This window comes from Rhodnius prolixus, unplaced genomic scaffold (genome assembly GCF_049639745.1).
Source record: "Rhodnius prolixus isolate KJV_2025 unplaced genomic scaffold, Rpr scaffold_3, whole genome shotgun sequence".
NCBI lineage: Eukaryota > Metazoa > Arthropoda > Insecta > Hemiptera > Reduviidae > Rhodnius > Rhodnius prolixus.
Genome location: NW_027411603.1, coordinates 23,160,442 through 23,172,600, shown reverse-complemented (window position 1 = coordinate 23,172,600; position 12,159 = coordinate 23,160,442).

Here is a 12,159-nt window from a genome sequence, read left to right as displayed (position 1 = left end):
ACTATGTTGGCTGTAAATATCCAGTAACTGGATACTGCGCAGTGCCTTGGAGTCACCTTGATGCAAACTGAATGGCACAAATCTACAGAGATGTACCCACCTTAAAAAAAGCTCACGGGCAAGGCAGTACTCAGATTCCTAATTCACCATAAACTACAGAAGCAGGACAATAGAATCGAGAATGACATCGACCAAACTTAACACAAACTTAATGATGTAAATAGCCACCCTTCATTAAACTAAATTAAATATTATACAGTGTGTATTTTGTCGTGCATAAATAAGTTGCAGATCGAATAAAGATGTTTTTCCAGTTAGGTAGGTACATAAATTGCATTGAGACGAAGCCCGGTGTGGAGGTTCTAAGAATTATTTTGTTGAATAAAATTCGTTTTGTAATCCAGACAGAATTTGCTCCTTAACATTCCCAGTTTTAAAAATATATTAACCAATACAAATTGTAAATATATATCTTTCTCTGGCTGCACATTCTATTGGTGAGTTTCTGTTGATAAAGCGACATTTTTTTCTCCCAGCACTAATCTTGTCAGACGGCCATGCATGTGTCCATCAACAATTCTGTCCATGAATAAAATTATGCTCCTCTTCTGTATCTTCCCCGCCGCTCTCTCACTTAGAATAACTCATCTATTGAAGACTGTACCCTCCACTTCTTCTTCAATCTTCCACGCTGCTCAGGATTCTAATGTAGATGAACTGATTAACTGATTGAGAGTAGTTAGGCTGCAGTCAGGTTACTTCTTCTCAGAGACATGGCCACTCTCCGTAAACATTGTGAAATAATTCTCTAGAGTTTTTGCTTTTATTATTTAAAAATAAATAAATGAAGCCTTCATCATTCTACCTAATGAATGTAATAACTTCCTTTCTGTGCCATGACGTCAAAAAAAAGTAAATGATTAAAAATAAAACCGGTAGTCTTATTTGTAAAAAGTAGTCATTTTACATTTTTAGATCTTAGATTAAATGCAATTTAAATGCAGTAACTTCTTTTCTTGACTAAAGGGAAAGAAGTTTTAGTCTTAAATAAACTTTAATAAATCTGTCGAACTAAGATAATATAATTGTATTTGTAACAGAAAGATTTTGTTTAAATGATAACTTTATTCAAATTAGTTACTCGTTAATATACAAGTTCATTTGTATAAATGAGCATTTCATAATTAAAATTAGAATTTTTCTCAGTACGGTGTTTTCTTTAATTGATTTTCAATTATCACCGATCGATTTATAAAATAATAGCAGGGGTTACGTGTTAGCACAGAACTCTTTTACAAAGTAGTAAAAAGTATTTAAAGTGTAAAAGAAGCAAGTGCATTAAACTATCAGCATTTTTTGGGTAAATAAGACTTGGGATTGCAAAAGTAGGAATTATTTCTGCTCTCGGAGGGGTCACACGCACATTTAAATAAGTAAATTAAATGAACGATCAAACTATAGTTCCTGAAGTAAAATAATGGAGAAATTTATACATATTCAATTACCCGTACTTCAAATTATTATTAGTTAACAATTTATTAGATGTTTTAAAAATCTGTACTAATTAAAATGATTTTCAATCGATTATATGGTAAGGGCAAATGTATATGTTGAGTTTACAGTGTCTGAAATAGTTGCTAATTTCCATTCTGAGTTGTTATTCTTGAATCTTACTCGCTAAAGAACCAGAGAAGGTGTTGTTGCTCTGTATAGTCTAGCACAGGGGTCGGCAACCTTTTTCTGTAAAGGGCCACATAAGGGTATTGGTTTTTTACCGAGAGCCGCAAAAGGTTATTGGTTTATTACCGAGGGCCGCAGTATATACATATATATTTCTTTTTATATTTATTTCGGGTTCTTATGTATTAATTGTTTTTTTCTATTTAAAATACAGATTATTAATTAAAATGAAATTTATTAACAAATCAACAAAAAAGTGGCATTAGTTACTTCTATGAAATTGCTTCATATCTTCCTTCATCATTTTTTCTATTAAAAGCCAGACGAAATAAAAATAATGCGATTGCATTCACATTTACATATCCCCATAAAATAAATAACTAGAGAAGATGCGAAAAACCGCAGCTTCGACGGCGACAACACGCTTTGTGTCGGTGTAAAAATGGCGTACTAAAAGTCGAGTGATCAGACAAAGAAAGAGCGCGGATTACTAATCTAAAGATTTGAACGCTGAGACAATAATTGTACTAGCGAAAATTACCAAACTTTATTAACATAAAATTTGAAATATTTTATGATTTAAATTTTTATTTGCCGTTTTGTGCCGCGGGCCGCAGGAAAATGTTAAAAGGGCCGCAAGCGGCCCGCGGGCCGCACGTTGCCGACCCCTGGTCTAGCAGGTTAATATTCCCTTCGAGACAATTTCCCGGATCTTGCGTACAAGACTTTTGTTGAGATATGATTTCTTTAGCTAGCAGTGAGCTGCATGTACTTATCATAACCATGTAATAGAAATGCAATCGAATAGAATGCAATAAGCCGTTTCGTTCTTCTGGTCGAGCCAACAAAGGTTGTCCTAATTCCTTGTAAGAACCAAGAGCGCTATCAGAAGGTTGAACACCAAAACAATCTGATATCTAACAATCTTTCCTTAGTTCTGATTTTACACGGATCAGGCTTAACCCTTTTAGGATGTTATGATTACTGGAATATCCTTGCCAGATTTCCAAGTGCTCTCTTCCAAGTCATTGCTTAAGGGCTGTTCGCACAATATCTTTGGAAATACTTTTAGATAGGTTTCTGGGCCGGTGAATAGATGGTTTGCTTCATTCCATGACAGCTTCCTCAGCCACTTCATTCCTGTGAGTTAGTTTAAAAGAAAGAAACAAAAAACCAATTGTTTCATATCAAGCTTTTATGTGCAGAATTTGTACTTCAATATGAAATAAATAAATCAGGTCAGATAAGCCCACGTTTAACGATACAATTCTAATAGAAGCGACTGTTAAATTTTCTTATAATAATTAAAATTTTGTAATTTCAATTATTTAGCTTTCATTAACAGTAGCTGAACTTAGAGTCTTAGAATATGCAATTTTTGACATTATAACAAACTATTTTGATTCCTACTTTGAAGTCAAAGGTTTCCCAGTTAAATTATGGCGGAGAAATTCATAATTTCAGGGTAGCTCTAGCAACTGACGAGGGTCTTGATAAGGTAATCAAAAGGAACCTTGTTGCCTGATGCCTTGGACTGCAGGACAGGGACTAAGGTCTCAGGTATACAACTTCAAAAAGGTTTTCTTCTCAGGTTTATGACTAGATCAAAGACGGAAGATGATGTGACCAGTGGTACAGTGGAATAATTGCGAATGGTGAAGAATCCTAGATGAACGAAGTTCTGAGAAAGATGTACAACTTCAGACAAGAATTCTGCTTCAATAACCAGTTTTGTTTGGAAATAAAATCAAAGGTGAAAAATAGAAGAGAAAATAAACAAAAGCAACATCATAAATTGCATAAGCTTAAAATTAACTGGCTGCATATGAAAATTTAATTTTTCTGCAACCATGTAGGGAAGTTCTCATTACTCAATTAAAATCAGCTGTGTAATGCCCAACTTCCCACACTAGTGGGGGGAAATTCCCATTAGTGTCACTTTCCGCACTAGTGTGTGGAAAAACTTTATTGTGCTTCCTTGATATAAGAAGTTTTGTTATTAACATAAATATTTTCTGTAAAACTTTAATAAGCTTATTTAACGTAACTAAATAATTAAAAAACGAATATTAAAAAATAAAATAAAAATTGAAAGGAATATAGAAATAAAAATAATACTTTAATAAATAATTAGATATTTTTAATTATAACAGTTAAAAAGGTTATAGTGTTACCTTATAGAAATTTAAAATGGATTCTAGTGATGCCTGTTTAGAAAACACTCCTCCATCAATAAAAGAAACAGCAGAAAATGTAATAAGTAATGTAAATACGTAAGTAATGTAAATAATTGTAATATAACAATAAATGTTTATAATAAATAAATTACTTTTTGTAGACTGTAAAAATGAAATTTTTAATTTTATTAGTTAATAAATGGTTGCAGAAAAAATATAATATTTAACTCTAGTGTAAAGTATTTTCCACACTTGTTAAATAAATAACTATTAATTATGAGAGAAAATAGAAAAGAGTAATTAAATTGAAAAACTATTACAAGAAAATTATAAACAATCACAAAATAGTTTTAGAAAGAAAAATGAGGAAAGCAGATGTTGTATTAAAATATACCTAGGTTAATATGGCTTGTTGTTAGTTAGTCTATTCCAAAATATAGAAGAATGTTAAGACAGGCCCATAAATGTAGCCATAAATCAGTTTAACATTGCGTTATGTTACCGCTAACCTCCCAATCAAACACCGTTAGCTTGGTGTTTTATACCGTTACAAGAATATTCATTCCAAGGGCCTTGCAAGTGGTCTACCATAATTTAAGGAAAATATTATGCACACTTATGATTTCACGGTAATTTTTAGTGTAGAAAACAAAAATGACCTGCACTTATGTAGCAACATCTATGACTTACACACGAACTAATCATTACACCGCTCTTTAACGGGTCGGTCGGTCCGTATATTACTGCTTCATTTATTTGTATTATGATAATTTTATGCTAAATTAACCCTAGTTAAAGTTATTTTGTCTAATTTTTGCACTGTTTAGGTTATTTTCATTTTATAAATGTTTGCAAATGGTTTTCATGGATTTAAATGTCCATATTAAATATCAAAATTGAAATAATTTATTAAAGGACAAAAAACTACAATTTATCTTGACTTTTATAGTCCAAAATCAGCTGAAATATATAAATCTGCAAATAAATAAAGAAAAAAACTTAATAAATGATGTATCAAGCATGAATTTCAACCAAGTTTACAGTTTATGTTCTAAATTCTTGAAATATTACAATTAATATTGCAGATTTGAGGGAAATTTTCGCCGTCCAGTTCCCTATTCGCTGCAACACCTGGTTAGCACAACCGGGACTGGGTGCATGAGCCAGACTCAACTTAGCATTCCTGCAAGACACTACGAGGGTCGTTTGAAAAGTCCGTGCAAAGTCAGAGAGATAGCACTACTGGCGCGTATCGAGGATATGTTTAGTTAGTAGCATCTCTTGGAAGAACACACACCAAGTTTCAGCCAGATCGGTCTATTTCTTTGTGTTTGGCATTCGTTTGAATCGAGAAAGTCGAGTGATTTTCAAAAAATGGACGAAAAAGAATTTCGTGTGTTGATTAAACACTACTTTATGAAAGGCAAAACGTCTCAGGAGACTAAAGAGAAGCTTGATAAACATTATGGTGACTCTGCACCTTCGATTAGAACAGTTTATAAGTGGTTTCAAAATTTTCGGAGTGGCCATATAGGCACAAGTGACGCTGAACGTTCTGGACGCCCTGTTGAGGTTACTACTCCAGAAATCATTGATAAAATCCATGATATGGTGATGGATGACAGAAGAGTGAAGGTGCGTGAGATTGCTAGTGCTGTGGGCATCTCGAATGAACGGGTACATAATATTTTGCATCAACATTTGGACATGACAAAGCTATCCGCAAGATGGGTGCCGCGATTGCTCACGCTTGACCAAAAACGAAATCGTGTGAAGTGTTGCAAGGACGGTTTGCAGCTGTTCCAGAAGAATCCGCAGGACTTTAAGCGTCGTTTCGTCACTGTGGATGAAACATGGATACATCACTACACTCCTGAGACCAAAGAACAATCTAAACAATGGGTTACCAAGGGGGAATCTGCGCCAAAAAAGGCGAAGACCGTTCTTTCGGTCGAAAAGATAATGGCGACTGTCTTTTGGGATTCGCAAGGAATAATCCTCATCGACTATCTGGAAAAGAGTAAAACTATTACAGGTACATATTATTCATCGTTATTGGACCGTTTGGAAACCGAGCTGCAAGAAAAACGTCCACGATTGGCCCACAAAAAAGTCCTATTCCATCACGACAACGCACCAGCTCACACCTCAGCAGTTGTGGTCGCAAAATTAATGGAAATAGGGTTCCAACTCGTTTCACATCCCCCCTATTCTCCAGACTTGGCTCCCTCGGATTACTATTTGTTCCCCAATATGAAGAAATGGCTGGCGGGAAAAAGATTTTATTCAAACGAGGAGGTGATTGCAGAAACGAATGGCTATTTTTCAGACTTGGACAAATCCTATTATTCGGAAGGGTTCAACAAACTAGAGCAGCGTTGGACGAAGTGTATAAGCCTAAAAGGAGACTATGTTGAAAAATAAAAAAGGTTTACCCCAAAAAATTAAGTAGTTTTTATTTTTGCACGGACTTTTCAATCGACCCTCGTAATTACTAATTACTTACTAATTTTATGTGTCTTGTGAATAAACTAACTCTATTCCATAGCCAGAAATTTAGTTTGCGAATGGCGTGTATACAACAAAAATCCAAGAAAATACTAGAATTACTACTAGAAACTTCCAGATATCTGGATAGTAAAATCAAATGTAATTTGATTCAGAAATTAACAATAATTATTTAAGGGCAAACAAAATATATTTATTTTTAAAAAAGCTTCTAAATTGTAAAGTGGCAAGAACAATAGCAAATTTACAACTTATCACATAATCAAAATAAGAACAATAATTAATTGCTTCAAATCTTGTTAACATATTTCACAACTTACTTTTTAAGAAAAAAGTCTACAACGGAGTTCGAAAACACTTATTTAGTAAATTGTGTTTCTTTTTTTCTGTTCAGTCAGAGAATAACCTTTCGAGGAAAGTATTTTATTGCTTTTTATGGATGCACGTATCAGTAATACATATGTACGGATCTACAACTTTATTGTTAAGGGAATCTAAAATTTAGTAAAAATTATTTAATTTGTTGAATTAATTTGCAATAAGAGCAGATTTTATTTCCTATTAATCTTTTTTTTATATGTCTTTATGTACTGAGTAGCATGGTAGTTAGATATTTGAGGTTAGGATACCTCGAAACTTGTACTAAACGATATAATGGAGTGGTAGAACTCTCCAATGATTACAGAACCGAAAATCACCAGCTGCGCCAAAAACAGAATAAAAACAATTGAAGAATTCTGCACTGAATTGATTTTATTTCTTTTTAACCACAAGACAGATACAAATTAAAAAAATCTTGCGATTCAGCAAATCATAAATTAAAGATGGTTAATGAGTAGCCATCTAAAATGTTAATAAGTATCTACAATTTAAAAGAAAAGAAAGCCTAAAAATACAACATAATTTATGTGTAAAGAGTGTTTTTAGTGGAGTGGCGCTGTTAGTTCAAGATAAAGAGCTGACGGGAGTTCTTGTTTCAGCTTTAATTAGCAGGCCTTGAAACAGCTTCCGTTTTATCTTTAATTTGAATTAACTACTAGCGTTTTACAAGTGGCAAAACTCTACCACTCGTTTACACAAAAGTAATTTTGCCACTTCCAAACAAAAGTTTACATTTACTTTTCTTTTATTTTTTAGCAAAATTTTCTTTGTGTTCATCATTATCGCTGTTATCTTTATTTTTCTTATTTTAATTTCCAACTTGTTTAAAATTTTAAAACCTGCCAGATAATCTTTTTTTGTTTTTAATAATTGTATGTAAATATTTTGATGGCAGTGCATTCAAGTGACAATGTGTATTACTGTGGATGTCGAGAGGGAGGGAAATATAAATCTTTGAAAGGCGAGTATTCAAAAGTAACTGAAGAAAAGTCCATGTAAATGAAGGCATCAAGAAAGTCGAGCTAAAAATGCAGTTAGCATTCCTGGGATGTGCAGTGTGAAAGCTGAACGCTTAATATGCAGAAATTAAAATTAGATTAGTTGTAGAAACTCTATGCTTCTACTTGGAAGGATTAAGGAGTAAAATAGCGGGGCCGAAAAAGACTAATTGTGCCCTCCCCTTTGGATATAACAGACTAAACCTTTCCTACTAAACAAATTGAGGACTTTCCCTACTAGTTCTTTTTGCGCTACTATCTCCTTTGGTTTCAAAGTTCTAAATATATCGTAGCGCAACTAGTCTGCAACGCAATCGAACAACAAATAAGAGACCTCTTCTTGACACAATCTGCACAAAGGTTCCTAGCTAATAAGCCCCACCTTGTACAGATGGTTCCTGAACCAACCATCTCTGTGAATAGGCCTGCGATCAGAGTAATCTGATTTCTATCCAATCACTCAGCTATTTGACCCCAGGTTCTGTCTCTGAGATCAACACGAACTGCACGGGCCCCTGCAATCAACAGGCATGCCAGTCTCTGAACCCTGGCTTGAGCCTTGATGGCTGTCTGTTGTACAGCTCTTTGTAGCTCTCTATGTCCCTTCTCCTAGTAAATGGGACCACAGTAGTCTTAGAAGATTTCACAGTAAGATCTACTCTTCTATGTTTTAATGAAGAAAAAGGTAAGATTAGTGAAAAGGATGGGGTATGAAAAGCCTTTGTACCAATTTCAGTTCTTTGGCTAGTTAGAACCAACGATGAACTTCATACCCTACAACATCTATAAATGGTTGCCTTTATAAAATACGGTCCTATAAAATGGTTGGATCACATTAAAAGAATAGTACCAAAAAGCTTCTCTCGAAGTATAATGTACGGGAAACGGGAGATGAAGAAGACGAATGAACCACTGAATGATGTTGAGGCAGATGTGAGACCATGGAGAGTGGTAACCAGCTACAGAGAGGAATGGCGAAAGATCTTGGTCCTGGAAGGAAGAAGAAAACAAAGCAGAAGAATATACTCCATTTCACTTTCGAAATACTCCTTAAATGCTACAAATTCTCGTGATTATGGGGTAATAGTTATGAAGCGTGGGAGATCCTCAGTTCATCCTGAGTGTAGCTACTTCTTATTTGTTAAAAACAAAACGAAAAATGTTAATAGTAAAGTATATAATTCCGCCTTTGTTTTCGATACCTAATTGGTAGTAGGACGATAAGCTCCACCTGAATTTAAAAAACGAATAGTTTTGGAATTTACAAATTAAAAATAATAATTAACTGAACTTCAGAGAAATAAAATAAATAAAAGATATATATTCAGAAAAATTAATAAATATTCTAAAACAACTATTTAGACTATATTTCTTAATTAAGACTACCATTGTCAGTTGATGCTGTAATGGTAGTTGGTTAAAAGCTAGAATTTTTCACGGTTGATTTATCTAATCCTTGAGAAAACGTTTTTTATTTTCTTTTATTTTTTTCAAAGTAAAAACGTCACTTCATCCAAGTCCGACAAAATATTAAATAATACTGCAACACAGTTTGGTAGCGTGACCAAATGGTTTTTCTACCTAAAGCTGCTCATCTAGAAGAACTAACACCCCCTTATACTCAGATGTACGTAGACATATATCTGAAAGCAGCTTGGCGTTTCCCCCTTGCCAGCAAAGCATAACATTCTTGGCCGCCTACAAGACCAAAATAAAGTAGTAAAGAACTGTAGTTTATTTAGGGGTCAAAGCGTTAAACTGACCCAGCTCACATAAACTTGATATCCTTGAGATTAATACCCACTAACTGAACCAATCGAATATTTACTAATTAACTTGTTTAAGTTTTTGTTTAAGATATTTATTTAATGATTTTAAGGGTTCCTCTTAGTTATTATTAAAATACGAGGGTCGTTTGAAAAGTCCGTGCAAAAATAAAAACTACTTAATTTTTTGGGGTAAACCTTTTTTATTTTTCAACATAGTCTCCTTTTAGGCTTATACACTTCGTCCAATGCTGCTCTAGTTTGTTGATAGGATTTGTCCAAGTCTGAAAAATAGCCATTCGTTTCTGCAATCACCACCTCGTTTGAATAAAATCTTTTTCCCGCCAGCCATTTCTTCATATTGGGGAACAAATAGTAGTCCGAGGGAGCCAAGTCTGGAGAATAGCGGGAATGTGAAACGAGTTGGAACCCTATTTCCATTAATTTTGCGACCACAACTGCTGAGGTGTGAGCTGGTGCGTTGTCGTGATGGAAAAGGACTTTTTTGTGGGCCAATCGTGGGCGTTTTTCTTGCAGCTCGGTTTTCAAACGGTCCAATAACGATGAATAATATGCACCTGTAATAGTTTTACCCTTTTCCAGATAGTCGATGAGGATTATTCCTTGCGAATCCCAAAAGACAGTCGCCATAATCTTTCCGGCCGAAGGAACGGTCTTCGCCTTTTTTGGCGCAGAATCCCCCTTGGTAACCCATTGTTTAGATTGTTCTTTGGTCTCAGGAGTGTAGTGATGTATCCATGTTTCATCCACAGTGGCGAAACGACGCTTAAAGTCCTGCGGATTCTTCTGGAACAGCTGCAAACCGTCCTTGCAACACTTCACACGATTTCGTTTTTGGTCCAGCGTGAGCAATCGCGGCACCCATCTTGCGGATAGCTTTGTCATGTCCAAATGTTGATGCAAAATATTATTTACCCGTTCATTCGAGATGCCCACAGCACTAGCAATCTCACGCACCTTCACTCTTCTGTCATCCATCACCATATCATGGATTTTATCAATGATTTCTGGAGTAGTAACCTCAACAGGGCGTCCAGAACGTTCAGCGTCACTTGTGCCCATATGGCCACTCCGAAAATTTTGAAACCACTTATAAACTGTTCTAATCGAAGGTGCAGAGTCACCATAATGTTTATCAAGCTTCTCTTTAGTCTCCTGAGGCGTTTTGCCTTTCATAAAGTAGTGTTTAATCAACACACGAAATTCTTTTTCGTCCATTTTTTGAAAATCACTCGGCTTCCTCGATTCAAACGAATGCCAAACACAAAGAAATAGACCAATCTGGCTGAAACTTGGTGTGTGTTCTTCCAAGAGATGCTACTAACTAAACATAACCTCGATACGCGCCAGTAGTGCTATCTCTCTGACTTTGCACGGACTTTTGAAACGACCCTCGTAATAATTTTAAACAAAAAATTCTTTTGCGAACAAACATGAATAGTACAAATTCCAAACTTTGTACGGCGCATGACAATTGCAAGAAGGGCTGAAAGTTATTTCAGGAATATCTCTTTTTTTTTTTTGGAAACGAACTAGCCACAAAATGGAAGATATTACAAAGTTGCCTCATTATGCCAGAAAATAAGCACGGAAAGTTGAAAGACCGGGGAAGTAGTAGTTAAAAGTTTGACACTGGTATATTGTACAGCAGGCCAGTCTCTGCGCCCTGGCTAGAGCCTTGATGGCCGTCTGTTTTACAGCTCTTAGTAGCTCTCTATGTCCCTTCTCCTAGTAAATGGGACCACAGTAATCTTAGTAGGTTTCACAGTAAGATCTACTCTTCTATGTTTTGATGAAGGAAAAGGTAAGATTAGTGAAAAGAATAGGGTATGAAAAGCCTTTGTACAAATTTTGATTCTTTGGTGAGTTAGAACTAACGATGAACTTCATACCCTACAACATCTATAAATGGTTGCCTTTATAAAAATTAATAAATATTCTAAAACAACAATTTAGACTATATTTCTTAATTAAGACAATCATAAAAGAACCCTATTTTATGGGTCTTTATCAAATTTATAATATTTTGGGATCAATCATTTAATATTATTTATTTTATTATTTCCTTATGCCACTGAATTCAAAGAAACGAACTGCTATCACTTTATCAATATCATACAAAAGTCAAATCAGCCATACCACTTCTACGGAGCTGATGCTGACGAAAATTCGGCCATTGAATGAGCCTAGAGCTACTCCTGCGGCTCTTGGCCGGTTCAATGGGTGTCACTTCTTTGTGTCAAGAAGGACCGCACCGAGCTCGCCCATGCAATACCTCAAGAAAACTTTCATTGCATTAAAATAGTTTTGTAAACATTTAAATTAACATTGTACGGCCACAATAGCTGAGCGGGCTAGAGGCTTAGACCAAGTTAAACATTACACAGATAGAACTGGGTTCGATGCTCGCTCTTGGCCTTGGTTTTATGTTCAATGTATTATTTACAGCGAAATTGTAGTAAAGTACATCAGCGTACTCTTCAAGATAATATTCTGTAGTTGGACATCAAATTAGACATACCTTTATTAACTTTTAACCCTTCACTTACTTTTTTGTAACTTTAGATTTTAATCTTTGACGATTCTGTTAAACCAAAAAAACTTAACGTTAACCCCAATTGTTGAGAA